Below are 16,020 nucleotides of genomic sequence, written 5' to 3' on the forward strand. Positions count from 1 at the left end.
GTTCTCGACCCTCCTGGCACGTCTCGATTTTCTTCCCACTCACCTGAGCAGGAGTGCTGGCAAGTTTATGCTCCTTTTTCCAGGAGTAGTAGTACTCCACACACTGTGCCACGCTCTTAGTCTGGATCTGTTGTGAAGAGAAAAAGAAGGAATCTAAAGTGGCCATGCTGCTGTAGGGTGCATTGGGGAAGAAGTAGAATATGGAGTAACCTAGGAAGTAAAACCATGGAGTAAGTGGAGTAGGGTGTAAAATGAAATCCCTGTGGAGGAAGAGAGGCATCATGCAATGTAGTAAACCGTGTATCATGCTACGTGGTAAGGCACGTAATGCACAGATCAACAGCAAATCCATCTAGCACAGTTCTTCTTTCCCCGGTTTGCTCCAGTTACGCCAGCACAATGTGCGGTGGAAGCGCCGGCAGACCTGTGAGACAAGTCTGACAGAATAAAGCTTCATCTTCCGAAAGAGCTTGGAGAAAAGGGCTAGAGAGGCAAGATCATCCTTTCCACACAGGCCTTCCATGTCCCGTTTTGTTACTCCTTTAACATTCTTGGTGCTTGAGAAGAGAGAGACTGAAGTCCCATGTTTGGTACCAGAAATAATCAACCTTTCCTCTTGATGATCTGCTCGGGTAAAGAATGTCCTGTGGCTGTACCTGCTTCTGGATGAGATGAAAATCCTTGCCGTAGGTGTGGAAAGCCTTTTGGAAGGACTCCTTCTCCTCAGGTGTCCATCTATCAGAGCCTGGCAATAAAAAGCAGCAGGTGAATGGATTCCTCCATCCACTTGAAGTAGACCCCACTGGCTGCCAAAACAAAATCGGTGCCAGCCATCATTCACATGTGTGTACATGTCTGCTCCCTCAGAAATTAATGAAGACAAGAGCAGGAGTTCCCAAGGAAAAAGCATGGAAAACAAGTACAGCTGAAGGAGTAAAAGCCGGTGCTTGCCCCGCCCCCCGGAGAAGATGAGACCTTGTGCTGGTGTTGAGCACAATTTATTTAAGCAGAAATGCTTGCCACAGCAACGAAGGGTCTGCAGCAGCATCTGTCAGTGAAGGAAGAAGCTCTGCTTTGGTTACCTGCGTAATGATAATCAGCCATGGGATGGCCTTGAGGTGTTGGAGGCCCCCCCGAGAGCAACATCTCCAGAGCTTCCTGCAAGATGAAAGGGGAAAAGGCTTGAGATGCCCCACCACATAAAACATGAGCCAAAAATCACCGATTCTACCTTCCAGCTCCTTTGCCTCTTCAGGCATACAGGCCACTGGACCTCGCGTTAGTCAAACATTGTGATTTGCTCCCAGTCCCTGGTGTTTGCTGCCCAACCCTTTGATCCTGCTCCCCAAGAGTGGCATTTTGCTCACCAAGTCAATGAATTTGCTGCTCCTGCACCCAGAATGGCCTCAGCTCAATGAGGCTTCTAGAAATTTCCCCTCAAAATCTCTTAGAGAACCCAGGTCTGCAGGCGGTTTACAAGGCAGCAGGCTGCAGGACCCTCCGCCGCTGCCTCCAGGAGGGAGATTCTCCCTGCTGGAGCCGTTTGGGCTCAGCCCTGACGCAGCTGGAGGAGACAAGGCAGGCAGCAAGCGCTCTGCTCCTTGTTAAGTCCCTTCTTCAAAGAGCAGCCAGGAGAGGCTGTCCCAGTGCCCGGGCCTTCTGCATTCCCTGTGCCCTCTTCTGTGCTCCCAAAGAGGCGCTTCTTACCGGAACGCTGCCGCGTGCCTGGTGCAGGCAGTGCAGGGCGCGCTCCAGGTTGGCTGCTGCGCCGGGAATGCCACGGGAGCTGGCCATGTCCAACAGTTCTCTTACTGCAAGCACAACAAAAACCCGCCCAGAGTCAGCCTTGAGGCGAGGAAGGGCAAAGGTTGCCATAGGAGGCAGAAGGCAAGCGCAGGAGCTAAAGACAGCAGCTTGGAGGGCATGAGAAGGAGAGCAAAGACAGGGCCAGCTGAAGCAAGGGCCCACACAGTGCTGGCTCTCCCTTCAAAGCAGCTTTGGGAGTAAGAAGTGGGGGCCAATCTCCCCTCTTCCAGTGGCAAATGGCCCTGCCCAATTAGGAGAGCGGGACGCTTGCTCTTTTTCCTGCTCTGCTGCAGGAGCAGAGCCTTCTCCTTGCCTCTAACACTTTTACGTGAGAAGATGGTGAGACAAGGAGACCGGCAGAGCCTGCAAAAAGCTGCCTTTTTACCCCTAATGCAGCCTTTTAAAGACCCAAGTATCTCAGGGGTGGAAGGAAAGCTTGAAGAAAAGCTACCTCTGTCAGGTTTTTCCATGTCAGAGTCATCTTCCCCCCAGGGCTTCCAGACCAGGGTTGCAGGCTCTTCATCCTCACTTGGTGGTCTGGTCTGCAGCTCTGGCAGCTCGGCCTGAAAGTCGCTGCCAACGTTGATGTGTCTAAAGGAAGAAGGAGGTGGAGCTAAGGAAGGCAAGTGGTCAAGAGACCCTTCCTGTGGACGCACAGGCTTGAGCCAATGCCACGCAGACTCTGAAGGAGCAGTGCTCCTCCTGGCCGTTCCTCCGGTTTGCTGTCCTTTAACCCTATGCCAAAACTCACGGCTGAATGTTGGCTCTGGCTTTCCTTTTCATTGTGCCTCTCCTTTCCACCTGAAAGAGATCAAAACAATGCTCCAGTTAGACATCGTTCTGCCAAGGACGTGTCAGTAGCCTTCCTTCTCATCCTCATCATTGCAAGCCACGAGCTCCTCTGTCCCAGCTCCCCTGACTTTGGTGTATTGCTGTGATTTTCACATGGGATTTCCTAGGCAGGACCCTCTAGCAGTCAGCAGCTTGCTCAGGAGGGGAAGCAGAAGGCCATGCACTACTGTCTTCAGCCCTGGCGCCAGCGAGAAGACCCAAGAGAATGGCATGGAAGCTGTGCCAGTGCAGGCTTAGGTTGGATAGAAGGAAAAGGTTCTTCAGCCAGAGGGTGCTTGGGCGCTGGAACGGCCTCCCCAGGGAAGGGGTCACAGCACCAAGCCTGAGTGAGCTCCCAAAGTGTTTGGCCACTGCCCTTGGGCACGGGGTGTGATTGTTGAGGCTGCCCTGGGCAGGCCCTGGAGCTGGGCTCAGTGATCTTTGAGAATCCCTTCCAAGGCAGAAAATCCTGCAATACTGTGATTGTGTTCTTGAGAAGGACCACTCAAGATGGCATTTCATGGCTGCCTCTGCTCATGAGGCAGAACCAGCCGTACAGGCTTTGTAAAAACACCCAGAAATCTAATGCAATATCTCCATGGAAAAGAGATCCAATGCAGGAGGAAAAAGATCTAAAAACATATTAACATAGAATGTATCTGTAAGCCGTGTAAGTATGCGAGTCTATGAGAATTGCTGAAAGATCGTTTTCGAAGACGAAAGCCTGCATTGGAGGACAAGCCCAGCAAAGTGCTTCCGTGCCCTGAAAGACAGGGATCCCAGAGGAGAAGTCCCATCCTTCTGGTTTTGAAGCTTTGGAGGGGGTGTGGGCAGAGTTGGGGAGGAAGGGGATTTGTTGACACTGAACGGCTGAACTCCTCAGTCATGACCCATTTGTTTTGGGGTCCCCACAACATAGTTTTAGGACGGAAATGGGTGCCAAGAACTTTTAATCGGGTCAATAGTGGACGAGGAAATGCAACTGCACCCTGACAGCTCTCTAGGTCCTCTATGGAAAGGTCTGTGTTTCCCCTGGAGGCAACACGATTCCTCCAGAAGTTGCACCCCGCTTTCACGTGGAACCTCGTCTGGGGCAAGTGAGCGGGCAGCCTGTGTGCGGTGGTTGGTGGGAGAGGCAGCTGGAGCCTCCTGCCGTTGTGTTAGTGCTTGGAGGGCAAACGGGGATTTTCTTACCTTTGACAGTCCCCAGGTGCTGCGGGGATGCCTGGCGGCAGACGAGGAGACGAGGATGTCGGTGCAGAGGCGGGTCTGGCGCTGAGTGCAGAAGGCGGCTGGTCAGGGACAGCCCAGGAGCTGATCCTGCAGCTGCTGCTCCAGCGCTGCTCCACCAGCGTTCTACCAACGGCCGCAGGAGCAGGAGACAACGACAGTTGCTAGGGGCACAACCCAACATTCCATGTAGAACCCCAGGGGAGCCATGGGACAGAAACAGGCATGGGCCACCTTTGCCCCTTGTACTTCTTCTGGTGCAAGTTTGCTGTGAGAACCTTCCCACTGGGGCTTTTCCCATCAGTCCTCTGATGAGACGGGCAAAAGCAGTGCAGGCACAGCCCTGGGTCTTCTCTGTGCTTCTGTGTAAGGTGCTTCCAGCTGAACGTGCACAGGAGCCTGGCTCTGTCAAAGGGCCCAGACCTCATCTCCTGCCCTGGAGAACAGAAGGACTCCTGCCCCTGGCTCTCCTCCAAATCTGAGAGGAGCTAGAGGCTACTTACAAGCCTTTCAGTGGAGAGCCAACTTCAAAGCTTCCTCTCAAAGTGGAGGCATTCATCCTGCCCCATTTCTCAATTCTCCTTTTGCTGCCCAATAATGTCCCTTGATGTTTTCCCTCCTTTGGGCTTCTGAGCTGGTCTCTCAGCTCGTCACTCCTTCCTTGAAACTTGGAGAAACTGGATGTTTTTCAGGGGAGTTGATGGGGACACACGCACTGGCGTTGTCCGCCAGCATTTTTGTAGTCAATAGGTAATGCAGAATTTCTATGTCTTTCTTCCACCTCCCTTAAACAATAGATTATGGGATTCCTATAGGAAAGGAGCACTAAGAGAATTAGTTTTCTACACTAATGGCCATCACCTTTGTTTTTGTACTTAGGTCCCAGGTATGTCAAAGCCCAGCCAGTTTTGCTGCTTTGCTGCCTATCATTAAGGAAAAGTAAATCTTGCTTCCTTTCCTGTCTTGATTCCTTTCCAGACTCCATGTTACCCACACATCAGCAAACTGAGGGGGCGCTGTTCTTAAAAATGGTGTGCTGCAAAACAGTACTTTGTCAGTTCTGGCAGTCCCACCCTTTATTTGCAGAACTTGGCTGGATAAAGAGCTGCCTTTCATGCAGTCCAGAGCTCTGTAAATAATGAAGTACCTCCATGGGATGAATTGGCTTTTTCTTCTTCTGTCCTCTTGGATACCATTGATACATAAATGTAAAACTCTGGTATTTTCTGCCTGATAAGAAACTGGGGACATTAATTTCACTTATTGCTAATCAATCCAGAGCAAGATAAAGAAAAAGAAACCAAGTCTTAATTTTTCCTTTATTGTTTTGAGCGCACCTTATTCCTCCCCCCTTCTTTAATATTTTATTCCAGAAGTGCTCTCAGCTCTGCTGATCAATTGGCCTTTGCCAGTTGTGGGTTCATCTTGAAGTCAGCTGGAACTGGCTCCATCAAACACGGGGAAGATTCTGGCAGGTTCTCACTGGAGTCATCCCTGTAGCTCCCCACATGAAGTGCAGCCAGAGGATTGTCAGCCCTTTTCTTTGCCCTCGGGAAGCCATGAGCTGCTTTCCTGACAGCAAGAGGCATCACAGAAAAACTGTCTGCAGGCTTTTTTGTCAGAAAACTCTTAAAGAATAAAAATTATACATTTTGACATTGTCCTGTAATTTGCTAAACTGCTGAGTAAAATCAAAAGAAGATTTCCTTAGTGTTGTAGCAGTTTGTGGACTTCCCATGTCACTTTTCCTTACACAATTTACAAGTTATATATTGTTGTTATTATTCCAATAAATAATTGTAAGTTACATGTTTTGTTATTTCAGTTTTTTACCAATATGGAGCCTGGCACCTTCACCAAGCCCATTAGTGCATTAATTACAATCATGTCACTGTTGTGTTATTTAAATATAATTTGGGGGATTTAATGGCGTCATAATATTAAGCTGTGGGGTAAGTGGGGAAAGTTGCAGACTGCTGATACATTAAAAAACCTGAGGAACCTGACTGCCTCCCACCTTGTTGCCAGCATGCAAGGGTGCAGCTGACACCAGCTGGGAGACAGAGATCACCAGGGGAGTCATGGTTCCATCTTTCGACAGGCACTCGGGGTTTGCAGGGGTGTTTTTTGTATCCCACTGTCTCCAGTGACAGCTCCTGAGTGTTAATGCTTCTCATGTCATGCACCATAACACAGAAAAGAGGACAAGGTGGGAGGTGACTGGGAATTGGCCATCCAAGGACTTCAAAGTCCTTTGCAAACAATTCTTAAGTCCTTAGGAATTGTTTCCTCATTACATAAAATAAAAATCATAATATAAGCAACTACACCAAATTTCTCTGAACACAATGTAATTCAGAGAGATCAGAGCAGGAATCCTTAGTGTTCCAACTCCTCATCTATGTTTTTAAAAAATTGAGTTTGCTGTTGGCTAGAACTATTTTTCACTCCTATTTCACAGCTAAAAGCTAGTAACAAAATCCAGAAACAGTAACATTATATGTAAGAAAAAGACATGGACATTTGTTATACTTACAACATTGTTAATTAGAAAGCCATTTTGGATAGTTGTGTGGGGACACAGAAGAAGGTGGAGGGATTTACCTACTGGAAGCAGCATTTAGATTTCCTTATATTTTTATGACTTTATGTTCATCATATAATATACATAATAAATTTGGGAAGGATTATAGAATATAGGCTTCTTTCAGCAATAACCAAATTAATTAAAACATTAAATCACATACAGTCACACACATTGTTGCCTAAAATAGTGAAGGATGGCAAATGTCTTCAGAAGTGTATGGATAATAGATGTTTTGTCACTAATGTTACAAAGAAGGAGGACCTGTTTCAATGGTATATGGAATGGCACTTGCTTACTCTTTTGTAAATGTGAAAATGTTATTACTAGTGAAAGTACTTGGTGAATTCTTCAACTTTAAATGTATAGTAGGACTTCAGTTCTTTTTTTTTTTAAATCTGTTAATCCACAGGTTCTTGCATAACTCTATAAAATAATTAAACAATTCCTAAATGTTAATTTGTTAGTTAGTACACAAAATAGAACAACTGAAACAGTTCTGTGGTAGAACAAACTCGGACAACGCTGTCACAAAATTCCTGTAGGAACCAATTTGTCAGCAACACTGATGGAATGGATTTTACTGACCTCAATCTTGTAATGTAGCTGGGTGAAAAATATTCAGTTTATTTGCTCACCAATTCTTGCAAACATAAACAACCTCTAGAATTTAAAAGCACAAGTGACAGTCTATAGCACATTGGGCAATATAAAATTAATCAGTATAAATACAGTGCATAGAAACATACACACATTTACATACACAGAGAGAAAGAGAGGAAAAAAAATATTTTTACTCAGGCTCAAATTAAACATTGCTCAAGTCTTATAACAAGAGTAAGTATTCATCTATGGCATAGACCTTGGGAAACATATTTTTAACAGACATATTTAAAGATAACTATCTGTGATAGGAGTTTTTAAAAGCAGTCACTTATAAAAAGTTTATAAAAGCAGTCAGTCACTAGAAAGCAAGCTGACAAAACTATTTACTCTATGACATGTCATACAGATGTCTGCAACCTTCAAAGGCAATGGGAATTGTTTTGCTATGTTTTAAAAGGCAAAATTCAGAGTCTCTAAATGTATGGAGTATGGATTGAGAATATGAACAAGCAGCAAAAAATCAGAATGAGCTGATGCAGATCACAACTGTGACATCAAAATTAATCAAGCAACACAAATTACGTACTATCTGTTTCATGGAACATTTTTATTTTTATAAAATTCGCCAGTACTGTTGTCCCATATGTCAATGTGAAATGTAAGATTACATAGGCCCCACTTTATACAGGACATATTGAGGAAGGGAGTGCTCATGTAGTGCTGCAAAACTGAAATGGAAATGAATTTAGCAACAGCATTCTGGGAAGAGATGTGCAATGAAAAATGGATTGGTCAGGGGAAGTTGTTACAGTAAATGAGACAGGAAATGATGAAAGCCTTGCTGAGGGTTTTTAGGCGTTAGGGTGGATAAGAAAGGGGCCACTATGACTGTGTATTTCTAACATTTTTACTTCACTTTATGTGTCATTGCAAATGCTTGACAGAATCATTACCAAGTTTATCTTTTGGAAGGGACATCTAAGTGAAGCTGCATTGCTTTTTAACATTTCCCAGATAGTTACTAAGATGATGGAGTACTTTTGTTGTATTTTTCACATTAATTTTAATCTGAATTACATACCAAATATATGATTTTGCTGTCTGCATTTTCTCAGCCTTTCTGTGATGTCTTTTCACAAAAATAGGAAGAATGTTATTTGGTTGCTAAATATTATTCAAATGTTAAGTGCATCTCAGAGCATCTGCAAGAAGTAGAAAGCAGAAATTATACAGCATCCTTAATCTGTTTTTATGAATATTGCAAATCAAAGAAGAAATGTTTTACAATGAAATTACCCTTTGGAATAGAAATTCCAATAGTATTCTTGATTCAAAATTCTGCACTTTGTGTTCTGTCACTTTTGGATTCCTTATTATTCATATTTTCACTGATTTTAAATATGGATTTTCTTCTATATACAGTTATGGAAATTAAGCAGCATAAAAAATAAGTGATTTTGAGTTACAGTCATAGTTTATATAAAAAAAAATTAACTCTTTTCAGTTAAAGAATAAACTTCTCTATACTTTTTCTGAGAGATGTCTAACAGGCTGATACCATATTTCAAAGTAAGTTTCTTTCCACCAATCAGATCATGTAGCTTCTGGTGACTTTTTTTAAAAATTAAGCTTAATAGAAGTGGCACCTTATGTATGAAACCAGACACACATACCAAAAGCTAACATAAAAAAACAGAACAGAGTTTAGGGCTTTCATGGCAAATGTGACTTGAGAACAAAATAATAGTTTATTATACCATCTTTTCCTGGCCACGTATGACTATTTAGATGATACTGGTACTCTCAAGATATTGATAATCTAAGACATTAATAATACACTAGTAGATAAAAAAATCAAACCTTACTTTGTGCTAAAAATACCATGACACTTAACAAAGAAAGTCAGTTACCAATTTGTAATACCTGTTTACGGGCTGTACTCCAGCACTTTCAATGGTTTGAGAAGTTCACAGATATTTCAGTGTTCTATTACAGATTCATAAGTCCTTAATTCATAAGTCATTTACTATAAGAGAGATGGAATTTTCTAAGGGGAAAACTTGCTTTGGATTGATTCACAGTATTTTAGTAGAACACTAAAACTTCTAAATGTTTTCTATTCTATGAGAACACAAGCTGTAGCAGAGCACTCTGCATACACTACAGCTATACCTCGCAGAAATAATGGTATCTTATGATATTTGAAATAATTTGCCTACCCAGTTTAATAGATCTGTACTAAGTATATTCTCTATCCATAACTCTTTATCCACATTAATGCTAACAGTATCATCTATTTCATCCTTATGGAAAGACAGAAACAAGGACATCTTTGGCAAAACATTGCCTTTGTCAGTGGCAATGACAAAGTCTTTTTCATGATGGACCTGCATGTTTCCTCTCCAACACTTCAGATCTCCGTTTACTAAAATGATGATTCACCATTTTCAGCTTCTATGTTATTCTGAGTTTTCAGTTTTCAAGTATGGGCTAGAACTTGCTGCACATTTGTCCCCAGTATTTCACAGGGAATAGTGATTCCACTTTAGCATGCTTACCAACAGTTCAGCATTGGTGCCATGACCTTTAATGTCAAGCACTTCTGTGAAGTTCCGGATTTCTTTACCTATTCATTCAGATCATATTAAAGTTTATCACCATATAAAAACATTTTTGGTGTCATCTTTAATTATCTTATCATGGACATGAAAGGCTGCCTGGTCAATAAAGACAGTGGGTTGGAATGGGGATTAATGGACATCCTTAGCTAATTCTACACTTTAATGTAAACAGCATCTTTCAAAACTGGAGAAAAAGCATTTTTAAATTTATTTTAAATGGGGGACAAAGGGATGTGACCCTAATAAGAAAATCCTTCCTCATGAATTGCAGGAGTTTTGGCATGTAACCTCCTGAAGAATTTTAAACTTTTGAGCTAATAATGCAGTTTTGCTTTCCTTCTATGTAATGCTTCAGAGAGACAGGCTTTTGTCCAAAGGCAGAAAAGGCATGGAGAGTTTTTCTCCACTATTTATATGCTTCCAGTGATGCTTGTATCAACCATGAACAAACAAACCTTTGGTAACTTAACAGGTTAAGGATTTTAATTAAAACACTTAATTTTTAATTAAGTGTTTAATTAACATTTTAATTTTAATTAAAACACTTGTAAATAACCAATCAGGGTCACAATAAAACAACTAATCTGGTTCCTGTATTCTGTTTCTCTCCAGCAACTAAATTTAGTGATGTATCTATGTACTTTGCTATGTCCCACATCCATTTTTTAAAAACAAATTTGTCCTAATAAAGAACCAGTACAAAACTCTATCAATGTTAAAATCCTTTCCTCTAGAGATCTGTGATGTTTTAAAGAAGCAATACTTTTTGTCTTAAAAGCATGCACTGAGTTACTATTACTGAGAGATCAATTACTGCTTTTTTAACATTAAATAGACTCCTTTTCTAATTGACTTTAAATCTGAGCAGGCACAAGTTTAGCAAACAATTTACATTTCTTCTTCTTCAGAGACAGCCTAATCTGCATGCTGAAATGTCATTTTTCATACCCATAATTTGCCCTTTCTGAAAATAGCCTGTGAAATTAGTGAGTGGGTAGTTTTTTTAGTTCTACCAAAATGCTTTTTCTTTAAAGGAGCTGATTTACTACCTCTTATGTATATCAAAGGGCAAATTCAGAGGGACAAGGACAAGTTATTTATTAAAGAAAAAGGTATGTTTTTTTATATGAGCCCTTGTGCAATAAATCTCTCAGATTTCAAACTATGCTGAGTTTACAGCTGTATGCATGAAGCGTGACAGTGGTCACAGGGGTTTTCAGGATGAGGGAAGAGATGTAGATCTGGCTCCATATTTCAGAAGGCTTGATTTATTATTTTAAGATATATATTACATTATAACCATACTAAAAAGAATAGAAGGAAAAGTTTCCTCTCAGAAGGCTAGCTAAGCTAAGAATAGAATAGAAAAGAATGATAACAAAAGGAGCTCTTTTGAACTCTGTCCAAGATAGCTCAGCCTTGATTGGCCATTAATTATAAACATCCAAGATGGGTCAATCAAAAATCCAACTGATGCATTCCACAGCAGCAGATAACCATTGTTTACATTTTGTTCCTGGAGCATCTCAGCTTCTCAGGAAGAAAAAATCCTAAAGAAGGATTTTAATTAAAAGATGTCTGTGACATGAAGAGCTATCAGAGACTGGAACTCCAGAGCTATTTTCTGTGTCCATTGCCACTGCTTGCTCAATGCCTGGACACATTTAGAATATGCAAGTAAGAGACAACTGATTTTTCAAAAGTCAACTGTTAAATGAATGTGCGTCGGGGGTTGGTTGCAGGCCAAATTCCAGCGCCCCCACAAAAATCACTAATTCTCCTCTGCTATAGTTAAGGAGAGGAGGGGGAAAGAAAACACTTTAATGGGATTCATGAGTTGAGGTAAGAATTGTCAAGAAACACTAAGGGCAAAAAAGGCTCAAAACTTAAAAGATATAAAGAAAAATTTATTAAAAGAATTAAAAGAAGATAATGAGAAGTAAAATAAACCCTCAGAATATAGTTACCACCCCCCCCAGCCCTTCTTTGTTTCCCACTGACAGAGCAGAGAAACAAAACACAGGATTTTTAGTCAGCTTGTTACTTCTAAAGATCTTTTCAGTTCACTTAGGTAGAGAATTCTCCTTCACTATGCCATGGGGTCTTTCCCACAGGAGATGGTTTTCTGTGAACATTTCCAACATGGTTCTAATTTTCATGAGTAGCAGTCCTGCCTGAAAGCCAGCTGAAACGAGAGTCCCTCCCACAGGCAAAAACAGTCTTCCTAAAACTGCTTTTTTTCATGGGTCATTAAGTTCATGGGGTTTTGTTTTTAAGGATGAGCTGTTCTATTTTAAAAGCAAAGGTCTTTTTCTTCTATCTCTGGAAGTAAGAATTCTCTCTTTCTCTTCAAGCCTCTCACAAGATCACAGTTTTTCAGCATCCACATGTTCCAGTGCAAACACATTTTCTGCATGGGCTGTGGGTGAATTCTGCATCCTCACATGTGCTTCATGGATTACAGGGAAACAGTTTGTCATATTATAATCCTCACCATGGTTTCCAGAAGAATCTCAACTCCAAGAGCATCTCCTCCTCCCCCTCCCTCCTTTGCACTGCCCTTAGAGTTGTCATGTTGTTCTCCTCATGTGTTTTCACCTTTTCCTTTTCTCTGACTCAGGAGAGAATCAGTGTTCATTGGTTCATTTGTTCTCAAGTCTATCAAGTGGAACAGTTTTTATGGAGTTTTGCAGGGCTGAAATGTTGATCTTGTACAGGCTCCACACTGGGGAATCACTCGTTGTGCTTCTCGCTGTTGGCCACATGGTCTTCGCTGACACCGCACAAGATGCGTTGGCTGCCGCTTCCAGTCAGTGTCCCTCCTCATGTGGGGCGCTGAAAGAAAGAAAAAGCTGCCGCCATTTCTGTCCTTTCATTTGTGGTGCAGCAGGTTAGAAGTGGCCAGGCAGGCAAAGTCTATTGCTGGCCGTGACAAGATGGCAGCGGCCACATGTCCACTTCTGGCCCCAGCTGCTCTCAGTCTCAGCCAGGGCCGCTCCTGGCATCATCCGCATGGCTGCTTGCACTGCCAGGATGGCCTCCAGTGGCATGGCTGCTGGAAAAGGGACCAGTGGGCTCGTCTGGGAAGGCGCCCAGCCAGTCCCCTCACCCCTCCTCACAGAGAGAGAAACAGAGAACAGGGGAGAAACAGAGCTTCCTGCAGTTTTGTGTTTCTTAAGTACGTTATCATAGAGGCGTTACCAGCTTTTCTAATTGGCTTAGCAGCATATCTATTCTCGGAGGCAGCCAGTAATTGGTTTTGCCAGGCATGGAGGAAGCTTTTAGCAGCTCCTCACAGAAAAAATCACTTCCATAGCTGGCTCCTTCCCTCCTCATCAAAAATCAACTTATGCAAAACCAACACAATGTGCTTTCCTAAACCTTACAGAAAACTCCCATGAGAGAACCAACTACTAAAAAGGAGAACACAATGTCCATATTATACATACATGCCATCAGCTGATTTTTTTCACAAAAAGAAGACTGTAGAGATTTGTGGAGATTTTTGAAAGCTGTAGTTCCTATGGCTTAACTTATAAAATAGACTTGTCATGTAATAGAACAGATTCCTTCTGCTTTAGGTCATGTGCCTATTACATGTGATAGGACACTGTTTCTGATTCTGTCACGGCCTTATAAAAAATTCTGAGGAATAAAGTTTGAGCAAAAAAAACCACAATAAAAATACTGTTTGCTGTTAAAAAACATAGTTCTACCCAAAGTAGGATATCTGGTTACCTAACTTATGGTTGACTGTCATCTCTTCTCCTTCCACTTGTTAAAATTTCTGGAAATCTCTCCTTTCACTGAACCAAAATCTGCCTAATTTTCCTTCAACACTATATCTTTCCTATTTCATGTTTAAACTGTGTATTTATGTAACCTTTTGTCAGCTTCACTTCATGTCTGCTATTACAGCCTTCAGAATAACTACACCACACTTTATCTTTCCAGTAGTGTGATAATGTGCAAGATTAATTTCACCAGGAGACCCTCAGATTTAATAATTTTCTTTTTTTATATCCATGACTTTGCTTCTAACTATATGTGACTGTCTTAAATTTCCCCTTTTGTTTAAAGATATTGCAGCACACAGGCAGTTGTGCACTGTCATGTTGCCTGGGAATACAGGTCTGAGTCAGTTCCGATGTGAGGGCACATTTCCAACGCTGTTGCTCAGTTAGCAAGAACTATTAATGGAGGTTTCTGGATGGTGAGAAGCTTGGTACTCTACTGCTTTTTGTGAAGCCATTCAATTGTTTATCATCTTTCCATCTGGGATTCCTTGTGGAATGCACTCATTGGAAGAGCTGGCCTTCTGTGTATCATACCAGACTTCTACATTACAGGCCTAAAAGAAACCTGTCGTTAAATCACTGCTTACATCCAGGACACCATTCAACACTGCAAATGCTACTTCTGCTTTTGATGGGGTAGTGACTGCAGCAGCAGAGGCACGGATTCCTGCCTGATGACAGCTGTACGTGTCCTGACATAGCTGTATCGAGACTCTCTGTGCCAGGCATGAGACTTCTTGTCCACTAATGGTCACATTCAGAAGGAACGTACATCTGTAGAGATGGAATGACACCAGGCTACTCAAGCCAAAAACTCACAATTTTTGTGCTTTGTGTGAAGAAACTAATTGCACCTGTGCAACAGAGTCAGGAGAATCCAGTTGTGAAGAATGTACTCTGAGCTATTTTATGCAAAATCCTAGATTTGTTCTACAAAACTGTATATTGTTGAATTGATACCAAAACACCTTTTGTTTTTCATCTTTTATTCTTTTTTTATTTGTTCAGAACTCCTGACATTTGAAGACTACAGTTTTGAATTATTTTTCATTGGAATTGAAACTGAAAGAGAAATTGAAATTGAAAGCAACTATGAGAAAATACAAATTATTAAAAGCAATGCCAAACAAAAAATAACCAAGAAAAGCACACAACTATTTATGTTCAATTACAAAAGCACAGTTTTAAAATTGAAAGGATGAAAGACACACTAAAAAGTTATTTCCCAGGATCATTTGGCTGGAAGGGATCATAGTGCAAGTTATGCCACTGTCTAGGAAATTCCCACTGATGGGAATGTGTACTTCTTATTGAGTGGTGCAGATGTGAGGAGGCTGGGGAGGTATAAGAAAAGGACCACAGAAGACAAGCATCTGCAGTATAATACAGCAAGAGAAAACACAGTGGTAGAAGAGACTGAGATCTCACTGGTTGAAACAGCTCTTTTATCACTTTTCTTAGCTTCTGCTCTTCCTCCCACTCTCAAGTTGGTAAAGAGAATATATGCAAGCAGGACAGACTGCCAGTGCTGCTTGGCTTCATTCCAAAGCTGCTTGGAATGCACTCTTCACTCCCAAACAGCATGTGTTTGCTTCATCACATCTTCCCTCATGACTGCAGCTTACTATTCACTGCACCCACACACTGGCTTTCATGATAGATAGCCATCCTCGTAAAGGTAGCGTTTGTGGCAGTGTGTGGCTGCATCCACACCTCTCATGACTCTTTAGAAAGGAGGGGAAAATAGCTACTGTTCTAGACAAATAACTAGGTGTTCCTCCAGCAGGAGTAACTTTTGCTACATGATTACATCCTGATGTTTTGGCGAGTGCCAGTGACTGCCAGGCTCTTACCTTTACAGTCTGTGGGATGGGGAACAGGCAGACAAGTTCAGTTGGGGGGAAGAATGAAGACACCTTGTTAGCGACAGTTATGATGTTCCCGCACAATCCTTAAATACAGGCAATCCCTGTCATGGCAGAAGGGCTCTACTCCTTTCACGAAAACAAGCAACTGGTCCACAGGGAAAAAAATAGAGGGAAGGATGATTTGCTGATGATTTACTTTTTGTCCCAAACAGATAGAACACAATAGAACTAAAAGGAATAAGAAGAGAAGCAGCATCTAATGGGTACACTGAGGACAGCTTTTACTTTCCATATACCTTTGTTTTGAAAACATGACATTGAGCAATGTCATTCTAAGTCAGCAAAAGTGATTCTTTACTGACGCCAAGACTGGCATGAGCTTGTTAATACACAGTATGCCATTACAACACCTGGACATCAGTGAAATCAGTTACTTTGAGAAGCAAATACAAGAAGTTAGCTCTCTGCTGTAAACTAAAGTTCAATTCTGATCCTCCTGAGAGGCATGAGGAACAATGTCTGCGTTCATATATTCTCACCTCAGTGTGGGTCTGGGGTGGTGTACAGGGCAGCAACAGCCACAGTAAGAGTGGTGCAGAACATGAGCATGCATGGCACGAGATCACGTGGCAGTACTAGGCTGGCTTTTGGCAAAATGACTGCAGTCTGACCATGCA

Source organism: Camarhynchus parvulus, chromosome Z, assembly GCF_901933205.1.
Source record: "Camarhynchus parvulus chromosome Z, STF_HiC, whole genome shotgun sequence".
NCBI classification, from domain to species: domain Eukaryota; kingdom Metazoa; phylum Chordata; class Aves; order Passeriformes; family Thraupidae; genus Camarhynchus; species Camarhynchus parvulus.